This window comes from Phyllobates terribilis, unplaced genomic scaffold (genome assembly GCF_046119375.1).
Source record: "Phyllobates terribilis strain yellow unplaced genomic scaffold, ASM4611937v1 Scaffold_5__5_contigs__length_657084704, whole genome shotgun sequence".
NCBI classification, from domain to species: domain Eukaryota; kingdom Metazoa; phylum Chordata; class Amphibia; order Anura; family Dendrobatidae; genus Phyllobates; species Phyllobates terribilis.
In genome coordinates, this window is record NW_027362765.1 from 29,833,461 (window position 1) to 29,852,723 (window position 19,263).

Consider the following 19,263-nt stretch of genomic DNA (forward strand, 5'->3'; position numbering starts at 1 on the left):
AATGTTATTGCTTTTTTAAATCAGTCTTTAGAACTCTCCCATTGTTCTCAGAATTCTACTGAAGTTTAAAAAAGCTTTGGAACTCTTCCATTGTACTCGGAATTCTGCTGAATTTTAAAAATGCTTTGGAACTCTCCCATTGTTCTCGGAATGTTATTGTTTTTTAAAATCAGTCTGTGGAACTCACCCATTGTTATCAGAATTCTACTGAAGTTTAAAAATGCTTTGGAACTCTTCCATTGTTCTCGGAATTCTGCCGACGTTTAAAAATAGTCTATAGAACTCTCCCATAGTTTTCGGAATTCTGCTGTAGTTTAAAAATGTTTGGAACTCTTCCATTGTTCTCAGAATTCTGCTGAAGTTTAAAAATGCTTTGGAAGTCTCCCATTGTTCTCGGAATGTTATTGTTTTTTTAAATCAGTCTGTAGAACTCTCCCATTGTTCTCGGAGTTCTACTGAAGTTTAAAAAAGCTTTGGAACACTTCCATTTTTCTCGGAATTCTGCTGAAGTTTCAAAATAGTCTTTAGAACTCTCCCATTGTTCTCGGAATTCTGGTGAAGTTTAAATATGTTTTGGAACTCTCCCATTGTTCTTGGAATTCTGCTGAAGTTTAAAAATGTTTTGGAACTCTTCCATTGTTCTTGCAATTCTGCTGAAGTTTAAAAATGCTTTGGAACTCTTCCATTGTTCTCGGAATTCTGCTGAAGTTTTAAAATGCTTTGGAACTCTCCCATTGTTCTCGGAATGTTATTGTTTTTTTAAATGAGTCTGTAGAACTCTCTCATTGTTCTCAGAATTCTCCTGAAGTTTAAAAATGCTTTGGAACTCTTCCATTGTTTTCGGAATTCTGCTGAAGTTTAAAAATGTTTTGGAACTCTTCCATTGTTTTCGGAATTCTGCTGAAGTTTAAAAATGCTTTGGAACTCTTCCATTGTTTTCGGAATTCTGCTGAAATTTAAAAATGCTTTGGAACTCTCCCATTGTTCTCAGAATTCTACTGAAGTTTAAAAATGCTTTGGATCTCTCCCATTGTTCTCGGAATTCTGCTGAAGTTTAAAAATGCTTTGGAACTCTCCCATTGTTCTCGAAATGTTATTGTTTTTTTAAATCAGTCTGTAGAACTCTCCTATTGTTCTCAGAATTCTACTGAAGTTTAAAAAAGCTTTGGAACACTTCCATTGTTCTCGGAATTCTGCTGAAGTTTAAAAATAGTCTTTAGAACTCTCCCATTGTTCTCGGAATTCTGGTGAAGTTTAAAAATGTTTTGGAACTCTTCCATTGTTCTCGGAATTCTGCTGAAATTTAAAAATGTTTTGGAACTCTTCCATTCTTCTCGCAATTCTGCTGAAGTTTAAAAATGCTTTGGAACTCTTCCATTGTTATCGGAATTCTGCTGAAGTTTAAAAATGCTTTGGAACTCTCCCATTGTTCTCGGAATGTTATTGTTTTTTTAAATAAGTCTGTAGAACTCTCCCATTGTTCTCAGAATTCTCCTGAAGTTTAAAAATGCTTTGGAACTCTTCCATTTTTTTCGGAATTCTGCTGAAGTTTAAAAATGTTTTGGAACTCTTCCATTTTTCTCGGAATTCTGCTGAAGTTTAAAAATGCTTTGGAACTCTTCCATTGTTCTCGTAATTCTTTTGAAGTTTATAAATGCTTTGGAACTCTTCCATTGTTCTCGGAATTCTGTTGAAGCTTAAAAATGCTTTGGAACTCTTCCATTGTTCTCGGAATTCTGTTGAAGTTTAAAAATGCTTTGGAACTCTCCCTTTGTTCTCGGAATGTTATTGTTTCTTAAATCAGTCTATAGAACTCTCCCATTGTTCTCGGAATTCTACTGAAGTTTAAAAATGTTTTGGAACTCCGCTGAAGTTTAAAAATGCTTTGGAACTTTCCCATTGTTCTCGGATATAATTGTTTTTTTAAATCAGTCTTTAGAACTCTTCCATTGTTCTCGGAATTCTACTGAAGTTTAAAAATGCTTTGGAACTCTTCCATTGTTCTCGGAATTCTGCTGAAGTTTAAAAATGCTTTGGAACTCTTCCATTGTTCTCGGAATTCTGCTGAAGTTTAAAAATGCTTATTATTAATTCCTTGCTACTTAGCTGAACTCTTAGTCCAGATCTCTGCCAATCGTAGCATTTCCTCTGTGGTGGTGTTTGCCTGGTTTTCTGTGCTCTGTTCATTGATCTATTGTTCTAAATGAGTTGGTTTTTAAAAAAGAAAGATCAATATCGGAAAACTTATAATCCATCTAATGTCCATAAAAAATAAAGGACATTCAAAAATGTAATGCCGCCATGTAACTATGACTAACGGCAAATGATACGCCAGAGGCGCGTCCATTTTTTCACCATGGTTTTACTTGTTTTAATGGATTTCTGAATAAAGGATTTTTTATTTATTTTTTCCCAGACTCTGATAGTTTCGACTGCATCTCACCTGCCAGATACAAAAATATTTAGATTTGAGGGACAGTTTCCATCCAAAACACATAAAAATCTCTATTGTTTACAGCCAAGCCATCAGATACAATCGGATATGTTCCAACCAGATGGATAGAGACAAACACCTTGATGTCCTCAGAAAGACCTTTTTGAAACAGGGCTACCATCCAAGAACAATTGAAAATCAGATTACAAGAGCCACCAGAATATCAAGGAATCATCTCCTACATTACAAAACCAAACAAGAAAACAACCGGGTGCCTCTAGTAGTCACCTACAATCCAAATCTGGAGGCGCTAAGAAGAGCTGCACGGAAACTACAACCCTTACTACAAAAAGATGCCCGATTACAAACCATATTTCCAGACCCCCCACTTCTGTGTTTCAGGCAGTCCCCAAATCTAAGAAGCATCATTGTCAGAAGCTCCCTGTCATCTCCACCAGCTACAGGAACCTTTCCTTGCAACCAGAAAAAATGTAAAACCTGTCCGTTTATAATGACCACAGACAAGATAAAGATTCCCAATTCACATCAGGACTATAAGATCCCAGGTATGTTCAGCTGTATCACATCTAATGTAGTGTACTTAATTATATGTACCAAATGTCCAGCTGGGGGTGTTTATGTAGGGAAGACAGGGCAAAAACTTAGAACAAGGATGAATCATCATTGCCACACAATAAAAGAAAAAAGAATAGATCTGCCTGTAGCCAAGCATTTTTGTTCCCCTGATCACAGCATAAAAGATATGAAATTACTGGTATTAAAAGGTAACTTCAAATCTCACAGAGAAAGAAGAATCTCAGAATATAAACTGATGATGATGACCTTTAACACTTTCAGAGCAGGAATGAATGTGTCGCATGGATTTATGTCATTCTACATCAACTAAGGAATGTGCCCCTCAGAATTGTGAGGCCATCACAACATTGGACCTGGTCAAAGTTAAATAAAACCTTCACAGTCCTTATCTATTAACTGCTAAAATATTTATAGCCAGAACTGTTTATCTCTTCCATAATAACTCTGCTTTTCATCACCTGTCTTACCTATTGCATTTTTTTTTCTTGTGTGTCTTATTGTGTATAAATATGTGACTCTTCAGATTTTGTGGTATGCTATGCCTGATGAAGAGACCTGAGTAGTCTCGAAAGCTTGAAATTTGTTACCATCTTTTCAGTTAGCCATTAAAATGTATCAACCACTGAGGACTCTCAAACCTAAATATATTTTTAAATATTTTTCTATCTACTGGCTAACACGGTACAAGAATATATATTTTCCCTACAGCCAGATACAGTACAGCAACCACCGGTACAATACTTTCAATACAATACTTTGTTATCTTTATGCAAACGTGGTGAGCTCAATATTTTCTATGTATTAATGCCGCCATACAGTAGACGTCCGGTAACTGGTAATAAGTGTCTCATGAGTGTGGTCTATTTGTCAACAATGGAGTCACTGAACAAGCTCTTCAAATCGAGGAACATTTCACTGGTGACAAACACACGGCTCGTACATAGTCTCATCTTTTCTGTAATAACATATGTATGCGAAACCTGGGTGATAAAGAAACAAGACAGAAGAAGAATTAACACTTTCTAAATGTGGTGCTGGAGAAAGGTGTTATCAATACCATAGGTGACAAGAGAAGCAGACAAATCAATTTTGGAACAAATCAAGCCAGACATGTCACTCAAACAAGGATCACCAACCTACGATTTGTCTACTTTAGAGACCTTATACAAAGAGAGCAGTTACTGGAGAAAAACATCATGGTTGGAAGGAAAAAAGGAACAAGGCAAAGAGGAAGACCAGCAACCCGATGGCCTGATACAATCAAGATAATGGCAGAGAAGACCCTGGCGGACCTATCAAGGCTTGCACAAAATCAATCTTCCTACAGAGCATTCATCCATCAAGTTGTCAAGGCTCGAGATAGAGCTGTAGGCTATTTAAATAATGAGAAGTTTCCGTGTAGCATCTTCACTCTGAAAATCACTGTAAAGGATCCGCACAGTTCACACTTTGCATTCATTGTGGCAGCTGATCATGTGACCCCTGACTCCTTTCTTCCATGTGACTGATCACTTGACTGTGACCTCATCACAGGTCCCATGCATTTAACACGCACTAACTGGAAGCGCGTCACAAGACCCGCCCATTGGCACATCTGTCATGTGATCTCAGGCGCTGATGGGTTGTCATGACAGCGGGATATCTGCAGAAGACCCCCATGCCTGTCTTTGTAGATCTCCTAGATCTCCTTGCATAGAGTCCTGCTATGTGTAGCACAGGCAATCAGACTATCGCAGCTTCATGTTTCCTAAAGAAACTATTGAAGCAAGTAAAAAGTAAAAAAAAACACACACACAAAGTTCAAATCACCCATCTTTCTCCCCATTCAAAGTAAAATAATAAAAAATACACATTTGGTATTGTTGCATTCAGAAATGTCTAATCTATCAAAGTATAAAGTAAATTAATCTGATCGATAACCGGCGTAACAAGAAAAAAGATCGAAAAGTCAGAATTACAATTTTTTAGCCACTGGCGTTCAAAACATCATATCTAGTGTTGAGCCACCCCCGTAGTGTTCGAGTTCGGTTCGGTTCGTCGAACACCCGTGTGTTCGCCGAACTGTTCGTCGAACTGTTCGTCGAACACCTTCGAACACCATTAAAACCAATGGCAGGCAAACAAAAACACATAGAAACACATAGAAAACACCTTCAAAGGTGTCTAAAAGCTGACAAACTGCTCAGAAGACATAACTAACACATGGAAAAGTGACAAGTACATATAGTCATGCGAAAATAAAAGAGGTGGAGGAGTAAAAGGAGGGGGAGACACAGATATAGGCATGTCATGCCCTTCTAAAATCCAAAAAGTGAGAAGCCGACACGGCCAGTCCGCTCCTGCCCGTGCCACCTCCGTGTCGCCGGGTTTGTGCCAGAGCCGCGGTGAACCCTGACGGCCAGCCCCCCTCTCCCAATACTGGTGCCTGTCCGCTGGTGGGTCGAGCGAGCCCCCCTGTGGTGGAGGCAGCTCTAAGCTTTTTAATTTAAATTGTCTCTCTAATTTGAATGAATACACTTTAAATCCATTTACAAGGATCTATTGGAGGGCAAGTCTCATGCCAGCAGCCGCGGTAATTCCAGCTCCAGTAGCGTCCACTAAAGCTGCTGCAGTTAAAAAGCTTTTATAAGGATCGAGCTCGGCTGTCCACCGCAAGGCATCCTACTGCCAGTCCCAGCCCCTATGCCTTGGGGTGCCTCCTGATGCTCTTCACTAAGTATCCCATGGTCCCGAAGCATTTCCTTTGAAAAAATTAAGTGTCTAAACTACAGGTGGTGCAGCTTGCTTAACAGCCGGGATAATCCGCTCACTAGCAGACACTGCTACTAGGCACAAAGTATTTCCTGGGCTAGATGCAGTTAAAAATTTGTAATTAGATACACTCGTTGGATGCTCTTAAAGCATTCCATAGAGTCTCCTGGCACGCCATATATGATTCTCTTAAAAAGCTTGGGGTAGGGGTCTAGGGGACCCTTTTATAGCCAAAATCACGGCCCTGTATCGCAATACGTCACCTAGGCTGAAGATAAATGGAACTGTAGCACCCTGAGGGCTCGGTTGCTACAGACGTATTGCACCTCACCCAGAGGTGTGATATCTCACTCTCAGGTAAGGATGGAGTGTGGATCAGGACCCGACACCTGCATGCATTACACCACATTGCCGTGGGGCAGGGCGACCAATATGCCCCTGAGATGGGCACGACAGTCCCTGTCCCTGGCTGGAGTGGGGGGAGGGAACACTGAGGAAGGGGAACCCTGTAGTGCAGGAGCAGGGAGGAAGCAGTTCCTGGGTGCATTGAGAAGGGAGTATAAAAGGTGGGCACCATCTTAGTTCAGTGCAGAGAAGTCTGAGCAGAAGTGGCAGGGAGCAGGGGCTCTGCATGAGCTCTGCTCCGGAGGCGGGCCTAGTAACAGAGGCCCAGGCCTGGAAGAGGGAGAAGGAAGGAAGAGGAGCGGAGAAGGCTCCAGGAACGAGGAATGAAGGGATCCCAGGGGTGCGGACGGGCGAGTCGCCACCGCACGCCCGAATCCACCTGCGTGGAGGGGTCAGGCCAAAGGGTGAGACCGGTCCCCGAACTAGTGGAGGCAGGAAACGACCCTCAGCTAGAAACCGGAGGCTCTGACATTTTATGTGGCGCAGCCCCTCGCTACACCCGCTAGGAAGGCACCACATAGGGTCAGGGAAACTGGCGCCAAGTTTACCAAGAGGAGGCCCGAGGCAGCCGGACAGAAGTGTTGGTAAGAAAGGCCAGACAAAGGACACACAAAGGGGGTCCTGTGAAGTGCTCCAAAGTTATCTGGGAGTTGTCTGAGCCCCTCACCTGGTGAGCACAGTACGACGTGGGCAGCCGTTACCTGCAGACGTGGTCTGGATAATAAGAACTGTGAGTAAAGGCCCTGAACTGCATCACTGACTCCGTGTCGTTACTGCTGCTGCCCTGCACCATCACCCCCATCCTCCGCATACACTGCCCTGAGGCTATACTCCTCCCGTGGGGAGTTATGCTACGCTCTGCTGCACCCACAACACCAGCCTCAGTGGTCTGCCCTGTAGCGGCGGTTCACTCTGACCGCAATCCACGGGTGGCGTAGTCGGACATTTAAACATGAAAACCACATAAATAGTTCCGCCACTGGTTTGACCACCCTGAGCCACGGAACTGGGTCGCCGATTCGAAGACTACAACCACCAGCATCCACCAAAAAGGGTCCGGCTCCGGGTGTCCCAAGGCCCAGGGGGTGCGTCAGAACATTTTCATCACCTTTCACAATCACCAATGGGACAAGGCAGTGATGTCCTCTGTCCCCTCTCTTATACATCCTAGTGACGGAGCACCTGCTCTCATCAATTCGCCATAACCCCAATATTAGGTGGATTGAGGTGGGAGGCACCGAGTACAAGTGCTCTCTATTTGCTGATGATGTCCTAGTATATATCACTCAATCACATATATCCATCCATGCTGTTATGGCTGAAATAGATCACTTTGTTACATGGTAAAATTTTAAAATCAATGCAGCGTAGTCTGAGGCCCTCGATGTCTCCCTCCCCAAATCCATATAGGATTCCATCCAGTCCAACTTTCCCTTTGCCTGGCCCTCACAGGGTATCAAATACTTAGGAATTCCTATTCATAGAGACCTCTCCCATCTATGTTATCTTAATTTTGGGCCCTTTATTGAACAACTTCATACAGACCACGGTTGGCAAGTTATAACTGTAAGATTCACTACGTGAACCACTGGTGTTTTGTGGAAAAGCACATGTACACTGCGTTCCAAATTATTATACAAAAAGTGTTTAGGAGTGATAAGGGAAGAATTTGTTTGTTTGTCAGTTAAACTCATTGATGGTGACGTGTGTCAGGGCTCTTTATATCACTGTAAGCAATTGCAGACACCTGTGCTAATTAGTTTGGCAGGTGTGTCCAATAAAAGGCAAGACTACTTAAGAAGGCTCTCTCACATTATTAAGCAGCCTACATTTTCTGCCAAAATGGGAAAGAAAAAGGATGTGTCGGCTGCTGAGAAGCAACAAATTGTGGAGTGTTTAGGTCAAGGCATGACTACAATCAACATTGTGCGATGATCAGGATGAAGTGTCTTGGCAATCAAGAAGTATGTAGCTGATTCACAGTACACACGTGTGCGTGCTGATAAGGGCAAATTGAGGACTCTTTCCTACAGGCAATTACGTCAGGTTGAAAGAGCAGCGGCAAAAAAGCCTTGTCATAGCAGCAGACAAGTTTTTGAAGCTGCTTGTGCCTCCAACGTCCCCCGAACAACAAGATGCAGGCTCCTTCAGAGGTTTGCAGCTGTGCATGCGCCATCCTGTCGACCTCCTCTATCCACTTCACACAAGCAGAAACGGCTCCAGTGGGCCAAACATTACATGAAGACTGATTTCAAAACTGTTTTGTTCACGGATGAGTGCCGTGCAGCGCTCGATGGTCCAGATGGATGGAGTGGAGGATGGCTGGTTGATGGACACCCCACGCAAACACGGCTACAGCGCCAACAAGGAGGAGGTGGAGTAATGTTTTGGGCTGGAATCATGGGGAGAGAGATTGTCGGCCCCTTTAGGATCCCTGAAGGCGCTAAAGATGAACTCCATAATGTATGTGGATTTTCTCAAACAGCACTTCCTGCCATGGTTCAAGAAGAAGAACCGTGTATTTCACAGCAAGATCATTTTTCTGCATGATAATGCACCATCTCATGCTGCACATAAAACATCTGCATCTCTGGCTGATATGGGCATAAAAGGGGACAAACTTATGGTGTGACCCCCATGCTCCCCTGACCTCTACCCCATTCAGAACCTTTGGAGCATAATTAAAAGGAGTGTCTATGATGGCGGGAGGCAGTTCACATCTAAGCAACAGCTCTGGGAGGGTATTCTGTCCTCATGCAAAACAATTGAAGCAGAAACCATCCAAAACCTGACAAATTCAATGGACGAGAGAGTTCAGAAGCTCCTTTCGAACAAGGGGTCCTATGTGAAAATGTAACATCACCTAGAATAAAGTTTTGAGTTGAAAACTGTTTGATTTCAGTTTCTAACAACCTGCTAATGCTTATAATTTCAAAAATGACCATTTTTTTGGTCTTTATTAAAATGAAAAGGTTGATCGAAAAGTTTGGGGGATCTAAGAGTGTGGCAACCCAGTAGTCATGATTACTTCGAATTCTGACAATATGAGGGTCATGCTGCAGGTAGTGCACCAAGAAGGCACTTATGTGCCTTGCGCATCTCGGAGCCCCAAAATTATTTTCCGGGCTAGATGCAGCTAAAAATTATTTTTAATTTTAAATCTGGTGAAGCTTTAGTATAGATGGCCTAATAGGATCAGTGCTGCACACTGCTACAAAGCCCAAATTATTTTCCAGTCAAGATACAGATAAACATGATTAGTAATTTGAAAGCTTAAAACGGTTGGTAGGGTGATTTTAACCAATCATCAAGCTTTTACTCTCCCCAGGATGACACAGGGGTAGAAAAGTCGTTTCGGATCCATGATTTGTTCATCTTTATGAACGTGAGTCTGTCTACATTATCAGTGGAGAGCCGCGTGCGCTTATCTGTCAGCACACCACCAGCAGCGCTGAACACACGTTCAGACAGAACGCTGGCTGCGGGGCATGACAAGATCTCCAAGGCGTAAGTGGCTAGCTCCGGCCATTTATCCAGATTGGAAGCCCAAAAAGAGCAAGGGTCCAGTGACACAGTCGTGGCTTCAATGTTTACTTGGAGATACTCCTGTACCATCGTCTCTAGGCGTTGACTATGTGTCAGACTTCTTGTCTCATATGGCCTTGCAAAGGATGGGCTAAAAAAGTGGTGAAATGATTCCGCAAAATTGATGTTACCAGCAGATACTGTGGTTCTGTTACGGTTTGAGTGCTGAACACTTGACGGTCCCACGGTTGGCAAGTTGGAACTGTGAGATTCACTACGTGCACCACTGGTATTTTGTGGAAAAGCACATGTAAGATTCTGCAACAGTCTCTGCTGATACTCCTGCATGCGTGCATCCCTTTCTATGGCAGGAATAATTTCTGCAAATTTACTTTTGTACCGGGGATCTAACAGTGTGGCAACCCAGTAGTCAGGATTATTTCTAATTCTCACAATTCGAGGGTCATGTTGCAGGTAGTGCAGCAAGAAGGCACTCATGTGTGTTGCGCATCCAGGAGCACCAAGTCCCTGTTGTGTTGGTGGCGAGGTAACAATCATGCTTCCTTCCTCTGTCCTCTCCCCCCAACCTCGCACAACAGAAATGTGATCAAGGTCTCCCTCATCTGATGAGTCTTCCATCAGTTCGTCCTCCACTTCTTCCTGGGCTCCTGCACCTTCCTCACTAGTTTGGCTGCTACCATGCGCCCTGGTAAAACCATCTCCCCCACCCTCACATGCCTGCCGCCTTGGTGCTGCCGACCGTCTGGACCTTGCAGATGTTAGCCCTTCCGCATACAACTCCTCCTCCTCTACTTCCTCCACCTCCTCTTGTGCCACCACCTGACTCCGAATTCTGTTTAACATGTGCTCCAGCATGTAAATCACCGGAATAGTCATGCTGATAATGGCATCGTCAGCACTAAACATCTTCGTCGCCATTTCAAAACTGTGCAGAAGGGTGCATAGGTCCCTGATCTGAGACCACTCCTCCAGCGTGATTTGCCCCACCTCTGAATCTCGTTGGCCCAGGCTATACGTCAGAACGTATTGCACCAGGGCTTGTCGGTGCTGCCACAGTCGCTGCAACATGTGCAGAGTTGAATTCCACCGGGTAGGCACATCGCATTTTAGCCGGTGAAGTGGCAGGCCCAACGACTTCTGTAGAGATGTAAGTCGCTGAGCTGCGGGATGCCTACGGCGGAAGTGAGCACACAGCGACCATGCCCTCTGCAGAAGGCCATCTAGTCTGGGATAGTGGGCTAAAAATTGCTGGACAACCAGGTTCAACACGTGAGCCATACAAGGCACGTGTGTGACATTGCCCCGGCGAAGGGCCGCACCCAGGTTTGCAGCATTGTCGCACACGGCCTTCCCTGGTTTCAGGTCCAGTGGAGACAACCATTCATGAAATTGGTTCTCCAGAGCTGACCACAACTCCTCAGCTGTGTGACTCACATTTCCCAGACATTTCAATGTAAAAACCGCCTGATGACGTTGAGCCCTACTGCCAGCATAGTAAGGAGGTGTGCAGGATCCCTTCTGCGCAGTTAGAAAGCTTGTGGCATGACCAGACAGGCTTTGGGTGCAGGTGGAAGACCGAGAGGAGGTTGAGGAGGCAGAAGCAGTGGAGGAACTTTGACATAAAGAGGATTGACGCACAACTCGTGGGGACGGCAAGACTTGGACAGCAGCCCCTTGTCCTGCTGTCACCATAGTTACCCAGTGCCCAGTCAGCGACATGTAACGCCCCTGTCCATGCCTACTCGTCCAAGTGTCTGTGGTGAAATACACCCTGTCACACACAGAGTTTCTCAAAGAAGCGGTGATGTTGTGTGCGACATGCTGGTGGAGCGCAGGCACACCTTTCTTTGAGAAGTAGTGCCGACTGGGCATCTGGTACTGGGGCACTGCGACGGACATAAGGTCTCGAAAATCCTCTGTGTCCACCAGGCGGAAAGGCAGCATTTCTGTAGCCAAGAGCTTGCAGATGGTGAAATTCAACCTCTTAGCTTTCTCATGGCTAGGAGGAAATGGTCTTTTACTTGTCCACATCTGAGGGACCGAGGGCTGGCTATTGTGCTTAGACGGGGTTGATAAGGGTGTCCCCGGCAAACTGCCGGTCTGTGAGGAAGATGCAGGCGGACATGTTAGGTTGCCTTGATCCAAAGGTGGTGCTATCGATGTCGGACAGCGCTCAACACCAGCTGGTGTTACCACCTCCAAAGAAAATGATGACCTGCCAATCACGCTGGCTGTTGCGGGTAAAGAGGTGGCAGGTCTGCGCCCCAAAACAGGTGTGACTACTGTCCCCCCAGTCACAGAGGATGAAGAGGCCGCGGATGCACAAGATATGGCAGACGGTGATTGGCCCGGCCGGCTAGGCCGCATTGTAGCACACTGAGCTTCCCACTGCAACTTATGCTTCATGTCCATGTGCCGGTTCATGCATGAAGTACTCAAACTATGTATTTTTTGGCCTCTACTTAGCTTTTGCTGACAAATGTTACAGATAACACGAGTTGGGTCATCTTTATCGATCTGAAAAAATGCCCAGGCTATGCAAGGCTTAGCACCCATGCGACCTGAAGAGCCACCACGACTTGTGGTGAGAGGCAGAGTTGTGTTTGAGGATGCAGTTGTTGACGTGCTTCCAGTACTACGTCTCTGTCCAGGAAGGCGCAACCTGACCTCGTCGTCACTAGCATCTTCCTCCACCTCCTCTGCTGACCTCATCTCTTGGCTGACTGTGGGTTGACAGTAAGTGGGATCTCCGACCTCATCATCATCACCCTGTGCGTTATCACACCCGTCGTCCTCAGAGCCAACCTGTTCCTGCCCTGACAAAAAACTAAAGTTGTCGCTCCAATCAGGTATTTGAGTCTTATCATCGTCTTCCTCATTGTCTCCACCAACAGGAGTTACAGTTTGGGAATGAGGGTCTACATTATGGTCAGAACCTTCTGCGTCTGGTCCTGGATCCGACTCATAAAGATTCTGGGCATCAGTGCAGATCATTTCCTCGTCTGGATTCACAGAAGCGCTGGAGTCGACCTCTGATTCCCAGGCTATAGTATGAGTAAACAGCTCTGCAGACTCAACCATCTGTTCTACCTCATACTCAGACGGGCAGCTGGAGATTTGGGAGCTATGAGGAAGCAAGTGCGATTTGGGTGACACCTTTGAGGACTGGAGTATTTGTGATGTTGAAGTTGATGTGGAGGAGAGCCCACTTAAAGGAGCACTTGATATCCGTTGAAGCACCTGCTGTTTTTGTGCCTCATCTGGAATTTGTAGCGATTGGCGTGGCCGTAAGAAAGGGATCTTATCACATTGTCCTCTAAAAGAAGTAGACATTTCAGTTTGGCTGGAAGATGGTCTTTCTTCTGCAGATGTTACTGTTGCTTTAACACCTACCCCACGGACACAACCTTTTTTCCCCTTCCCAACACGCCTATTCCCCTTTCCACCAGCAGCAGGCCTTTTTCCACTCATTTTGGTGGTTAACTAATTCACAACTCTGGAGTTGTTTGCACAAAAAAACAATGGATGGTAACCGAGCAGAGCTGAGAGGCCAAACTGTGGTATTAGGCCAAAACTATTGGCTGGGTTAGATGCAGAAAAAAATTATTTTGAATTTGTAACCTGATGGAGGTCAGTATAGATGGACTAATACAAATAGTCCCACACACTGCTAGAAGCCCAAATATTTTTTCAGAGGTACTGTAGATGCAGATAAAAATTATTTTTAATTTGCAACCTGATGGAGGTCAGTATAGATGGACTAATAGACCAAGTCCCACACACTGCTAGAAGCCCAAATATTTTTTCAGAGCTAGATGCAGAAAAAAATTATTTTTAATTTGCAACCTGATGGAGGTCAGTATAGATGGACTAATAGACCAAGTCCCACACACCGCTAGAAGCCCAACTATTTTTTCAGAGCTAGATGCAGAAAAAAATTATATTCAATTTGCAACCTGCTGGAGGTCAGTATAGAAGGACTAATAGAACAAGTCCCACACACTGCTAGAAGCCCAAATATTTTTTCAGAGCTAAATGAAGAAAAAAATTATTTTTAATTTGCAACCTGATGGAGGTCAGTATAGATGGACTAATAGACCAAGTCCCACACACTGCTAGAAGCCCAAATAATTTTTCAGAGCTAGATGCAGAAAAAAATTATTTTTAATTTGCAACCTGATGGAGGTCAGTATAGATGGACTAATAGACCAAGTCCCACACACCGCTAGAAGCCCAAATATTTTTTCAGAGCTAGATGCAGAAAAAAATTATTTTTAATTTGCAACCTGATGGAGGTCAGTATAGATGGACTAATAGACCAAGTCCCACACGCTGCTAGAAGCCCAAATATTTTTTCAGAGCTAGATGCAGAAAAAAATTATTTTTAATTTGCAACCTGATGGAGGTCAGTATAGATGGACTAATAGACCAAGTCCCACACACCGCTAGAAGCCCAAATATTTTTTCAGAGCTAGATGCAGAAAAAAATTATTTTTAATTTGCAACCTGATGGAGGTCAGTATAGATGGACTAATAGACCAAGTCCCACACACTGCTAGAAGCCCAAATATTTTTTCAGAGCTAGATGCAGAAAAAAAATATTTTTAATTTGCAACCTGATGGAGGTCAGTATAGATGGACTAATAGACCAAGTCCCACACACCGCTAGAAGCCCAACTATTTTTTCAGAGCTAGATGCAGAAAAAAATTATATTCAATTTGCAACCTGCTGGAGGTCAGTATAGAAGGACTAATAGAACAAGTCCCACACACTGCTAGAAGCCCAAATATTTTTTCAGAGCTAAATGAAGAAAAAAATTATTTTTAATTTGCAACCTGATGGAGGTCAGTATAGAAGGACTAATAGACCAAGTCCCACACACTGCTAGAAGCCCAAATATTTTTTCAGAGCTAGATGCAGAAAAAAAATATTTTTAATTTGCAACCTGATGGAGGTCAGTATAGATGGACTAATAGACCAAGTCCCACACACTGCTAGAAGCCCAAATATTTTTTCAGAGCTAGATGCAGAAAAAAATTATTTTTAATTTGCAACCTGATGGAGGTCAGTATAGATGGACTAATAGACCAAGTCCCACACACCGCTAGAAGCCCAACTATTTTTTCAGAGCTAGATGCAGAAAAAAATTATATTCAGTTTGCAACCTGATGGAGGTCAGTATAGAAGGACTAATAGAACAAGTCCCACACACTGCTAGAAGCCCAAATATTTTTTCAGAGCTAAATGAAGAAAAAAATTATTTTTAATTTGCAACCTGATGGAGGTCAGTATAGATGGACTAATAGACCAAGTCCCACACACTGCTAGAAGCCCAAATATTTTTTCAGAGCTAGATGCAGAAAAAAATTATATTCAGTTTGCAACCTGATGGAGGTCAGTATAGATGGACAAATAGAATGATGCTATGCCCAAAAGATTTTACTTCACTAGGTGCAGTAAAAAAATTGGTATTCTATACACAGGTGTTATATCTTGCAACACAGATAGGCTACTCCACTGACTAACACACTCTGCAATAGGCCAAAAAGGATTAGCTTTGCTAGATTCAGCCAAATGCTGTGAAAAAAACTTGCACAGCACTGGCACAGACCTGCCTGGCAACAACTGATAGGAACTCATGTAACCTAGTCCTGAAAAGGACTCCAATTACAATTAGTCTTTACTCCCACAACCTATCTATTTAAGAGCACAGACCTCCCTGATAAAAGTCGTAGGAAATGCTGTAACCTAGTCCTTAAAAGGACTGCAATCACAACTATTCCCTACTCCCAAGCTATCTGTATATTTGTGCGAAAATTGGCTTGAAATTAACAAGGTATAGCGCACACAGCAACAGCGGTGCCGTCTAACACGCAGCTGCAGCAGTGAGAAAATGGTGGCGACGGGGAAAATGGCTTGGTCTTATAGGGCAAGGACATGTGACATACACTGCCAATGACACATGCCCTTGCTTGTGTGAAAAAAAGCACTTCGCTCCGTGTGTGCGCTGCTGATAGGCTGACAGATTGCACCTCCCCACTGCAAATGCGGGAAAGAGAAAAAAAAATGGAGATCTTCATTGTTCCTGCAGAGATCCATCCCCTGCCCCTCCCCCCACCCCGCTGTACACTCAAACTGCGTATTAACATTAATTTTCATCATTACTGAGAAAAAATCCAGTTATGATTTTGGTGCACGAACAGTTATCGAACATAACCTCGAACAGCCGAATTTTTCTCAAATTGTTCGTGTTCGCCGAACGGCTCGAACACCGCCCAAAACAGCTCGAATTTGAGATTGGCGAACAGTTCGAGTAGAACAACGCTCATCTCTAATCATATCTACTTCAAAATGCTATCAATAAAAAAAAGTCAGCTCAGGGCACAAAAAATAAGCCTTCACCCAGCCCCAGATCCCCAAAAATGTAGACGCTACGGGTCTTGGAAGTTTCTTTCAAAAATTTGTTTTTTTTCTCACCACTTAAATAAAAAAGAACCTATACATGTTTGGTATCTGCATACTCGTACTGATCTAGAAAATCAACTCGTACTGATCTAGAAAATCATAATTGCAGGTCAGTTTAAGCATTTAGTGAATATGGTAAATAAAAATTAAAAAAACAGTACACCGTACACATATGGTTGAATCAATGGTGTCATTCAAAAGTACAACTTGTCTCGCAAGAAAGAAGTCCTCATACAGCTATATTGATGGAAAAATAAAAAAGTTAAAACTCTGGAGAGAAGGGGAGCAAAAAACAAAAGTGCAAAGATGTAAAGTTGCAAGGTGGTGAAGGGGTTAAGCAACATTTTGGTGGAAAAAAACATAATTTTTCATTTCCATGAAAATTTTTATGAAGTAATTGTGGGTTCAAAATGCTCCCCACAAACCTAGATGAATTACTAGAGGAATGTTGTTTCTGAAATGGGGTCACTTTGGTGGTTTTCTCCTATGCTGTAACTTGTAAATTATTCTAGCCAAATTTGCACTCCAAAAATGAAATGCTGATACATCTCTTTTGAACCATACTGTATGCACAAACAATAATTTCTGGTCACATATTGGGCATTGCCTCCTTCTGGAGAAATTATGGGCTCCATTATCTCCTGCTATTCTTGTGAAAATGTAACAATTTGGGACTAGAACAACATATTGATATGAAAAAACGTTATTTTTTATTTTCATATCCCAATGTTCTAAACTAATTTACTCCAAATTCTTGACCTGCCTGTGCCATTCGTAGATACGCTGCTCAGCTCCGTACACCTCGTTAACACACGGTTCCGCTCGATACACCTCGTACACACACGTGGCTCTGCTCCGTACACCTTGTACACACGTGGCTCTGCTCCGTACACCTCGTACACACGCGGCTCCACTCCGTACACCTCGTACACACGTATCTCCGCTCCGTACACCTCGTACACACGCGGCTCTGCTACATCCACACTGTAAGGCTTGCGTGCCCACTATGCATTTTTCAAGCATTTTGCCGTGGAGTTTCCGCAGTGAAAACACTTAAAAAACGCTTGGTAATGCGTGCCCCATGGTCCCCAATGATAATCCGCATGTGCTGCGCACATGCTGCGGATTATCATTGCGGAAAAATCTGCAAGATGTCCATTATTTTTGGGGAAACAAGGCGTAATTGCCGCCATTGACTTGCATTGAATCGCTTAATATCCGCATCACTACATGTGCACATGCGGATATTAAGCGATTCAATGTGCGGATGGTACCCGGGTCTGGAGAAGAGGAGACTCTCCTCCAGACCTGGGTACCATAGTACCTGTAACAAAAAAAAGGAATTAAAATAAAAAATAAACATTATACTCACCTTCTGATGGCCCCTGGTCTCCTATACGATGCGTCCTGGCTCCCCGGCAACTCGCGATGGTGTAAAAGGACCTTCCATGACGTCATTTAGTCATCTGACAGGTCACGCAACCGCTGACGTCGCGAGCCACTGGGGAGCCAGGACGCACTGGAGAGAAGACCGCGGGCCATCAGAAGGTGAGTATAATGTTTTTATTTTTTACTATTTTTATTCTTTTTTTAACTATTACTTGGTCACACTATATAAATCCATGCCGGTTGCATGGATTTATATAGTGTGACCAAGTTGTCAAGCACTTTCCAAGTGATGCTACAATAGCTTGTCAACCTGCGGAAATGCATGCAAAAACGCTTCTACCTGGCCGGAAAAACGCATGTAAAATCCGCATGCGTTTTTCCTGCCAGGGAGATGCAGAATGAATCCGGAGCGTTTCTGCATTGTGGGCACATAGCCTAAATCCCTCCTGACCCCACACATAAACTTCCCCTCATCCAGCACCATGACAACCAGCACAGCAGAGTCCTGCATCCACTGAGGCCCCTGATCATGTGACCCCTGACTCCTCCCCTCCTGTGACCTCATCACAGGTCCTGTGCGCACAGAACAGCCATATATGTCGTGGCGGCTCTGCAGGTGGAGGTATGTGGAGATTCCCCATTACTGGGCGCAGGGGGCATTAACCCCCTCAGTGCTGAGACTGTTTTGGCATTTTCCTGTTGTCATTTTCTATGAATCCTGACATTTTGTTCCTCTTCCTCTGATAGCTACGACCCAACTATAAAAGACTGGAAACATGGAGACCTGTATTCCTCCCATAGTACAGGGCCCCTTTTCTTGGTCCCCACACAGTATAATGTTCCCCCCAGTATCGCCACCCCCCCACAAACATTATGATTAGTAATGAGTGAAAGATATAATGCTATAGAATGCAATATATCAGGCCTGAAAGGTGGTGGTCTCATCTCATATCAGTCAAACCTTGTGACAGGTTCGCTTTAACCCTTTCACCCCCAAGCCTTGTTTTCACCTCATGACCAGGCCAAATTTTTACAATTCTGACAAGTGTCAATTTATGAGGTAATTACTCTGGAACGCTTCAACGGATCCCACTGATTGAGAATCTTTTTTCGTGACATATTGTACTTCATGGTAATGGTAAAATTTAGTTGATATGACTTGCATTTATTTGTGCAAAAAATCGGAAATTTGGCAAAAATTTTGAAAATTTTGCAACTTTCAAACTTTGAATTTGTATGACCTTAAACCAGAGAGATACATCACACAAAATAGTTAACAAATAACATTTCCCACATGTCTACTTGACATCAGCACAATTTTGGAACCAACATTTTTTTTTGTTGGGAAGTTATAAGTAGTTAACCCATTTCTGGCATTGTCAGTAATAGAACGTCCCTGTGCCCTGGGCCTATTGGACCAGGTACGTTCTATAACACACAATGTGATCGCGCACGCACGCAAGCTGTGCGGGGCGATCGCCACCGGGTGTCAGCTGATTCTCACAGCTGACACCCGGTGCTATGTGCCAGGAGTGGTTCAGTATCGCTCCCAGCACAGTAACCCCCGAAATGGTACGATCGAAGTTGATCGCAGCATTTCGGGAGCAAGGGGAGGTAAGCGCGCCCCTCTTAACTTGAATCGGGACCCCGTGCTGTCTGAGCTGGGTCCCAGCAG

At 43.7% G+C, this 19,263-nt stretch overlaps 1 protein-coding gene across 2 annotated transcripts in view; it reads left to right on the forward strand.

The window, feature by feature from the left end:
- The first annotated feature begins 18,128 nt into the window (after positions 1 to 18,128).
- LOC141271826 (gastrula zinc finger protein XlCGF66.1-like) overlaps positions 18,129 to 19,263 on the forward strand; it is a 61,108-nt gene continuing 59,973 nt past the window's right edge. For both annotated transcript variants that reach the window (XM_073681997.1, XM_073681996.1), the window contains exon 1: positions 18,129 to 18,210. The gene's annotated coding sequence lies outside the window, so the exon portion shown is untranslated. The remainder of the gene's footprint in view (positions 18,211 to 19,263) is intronic.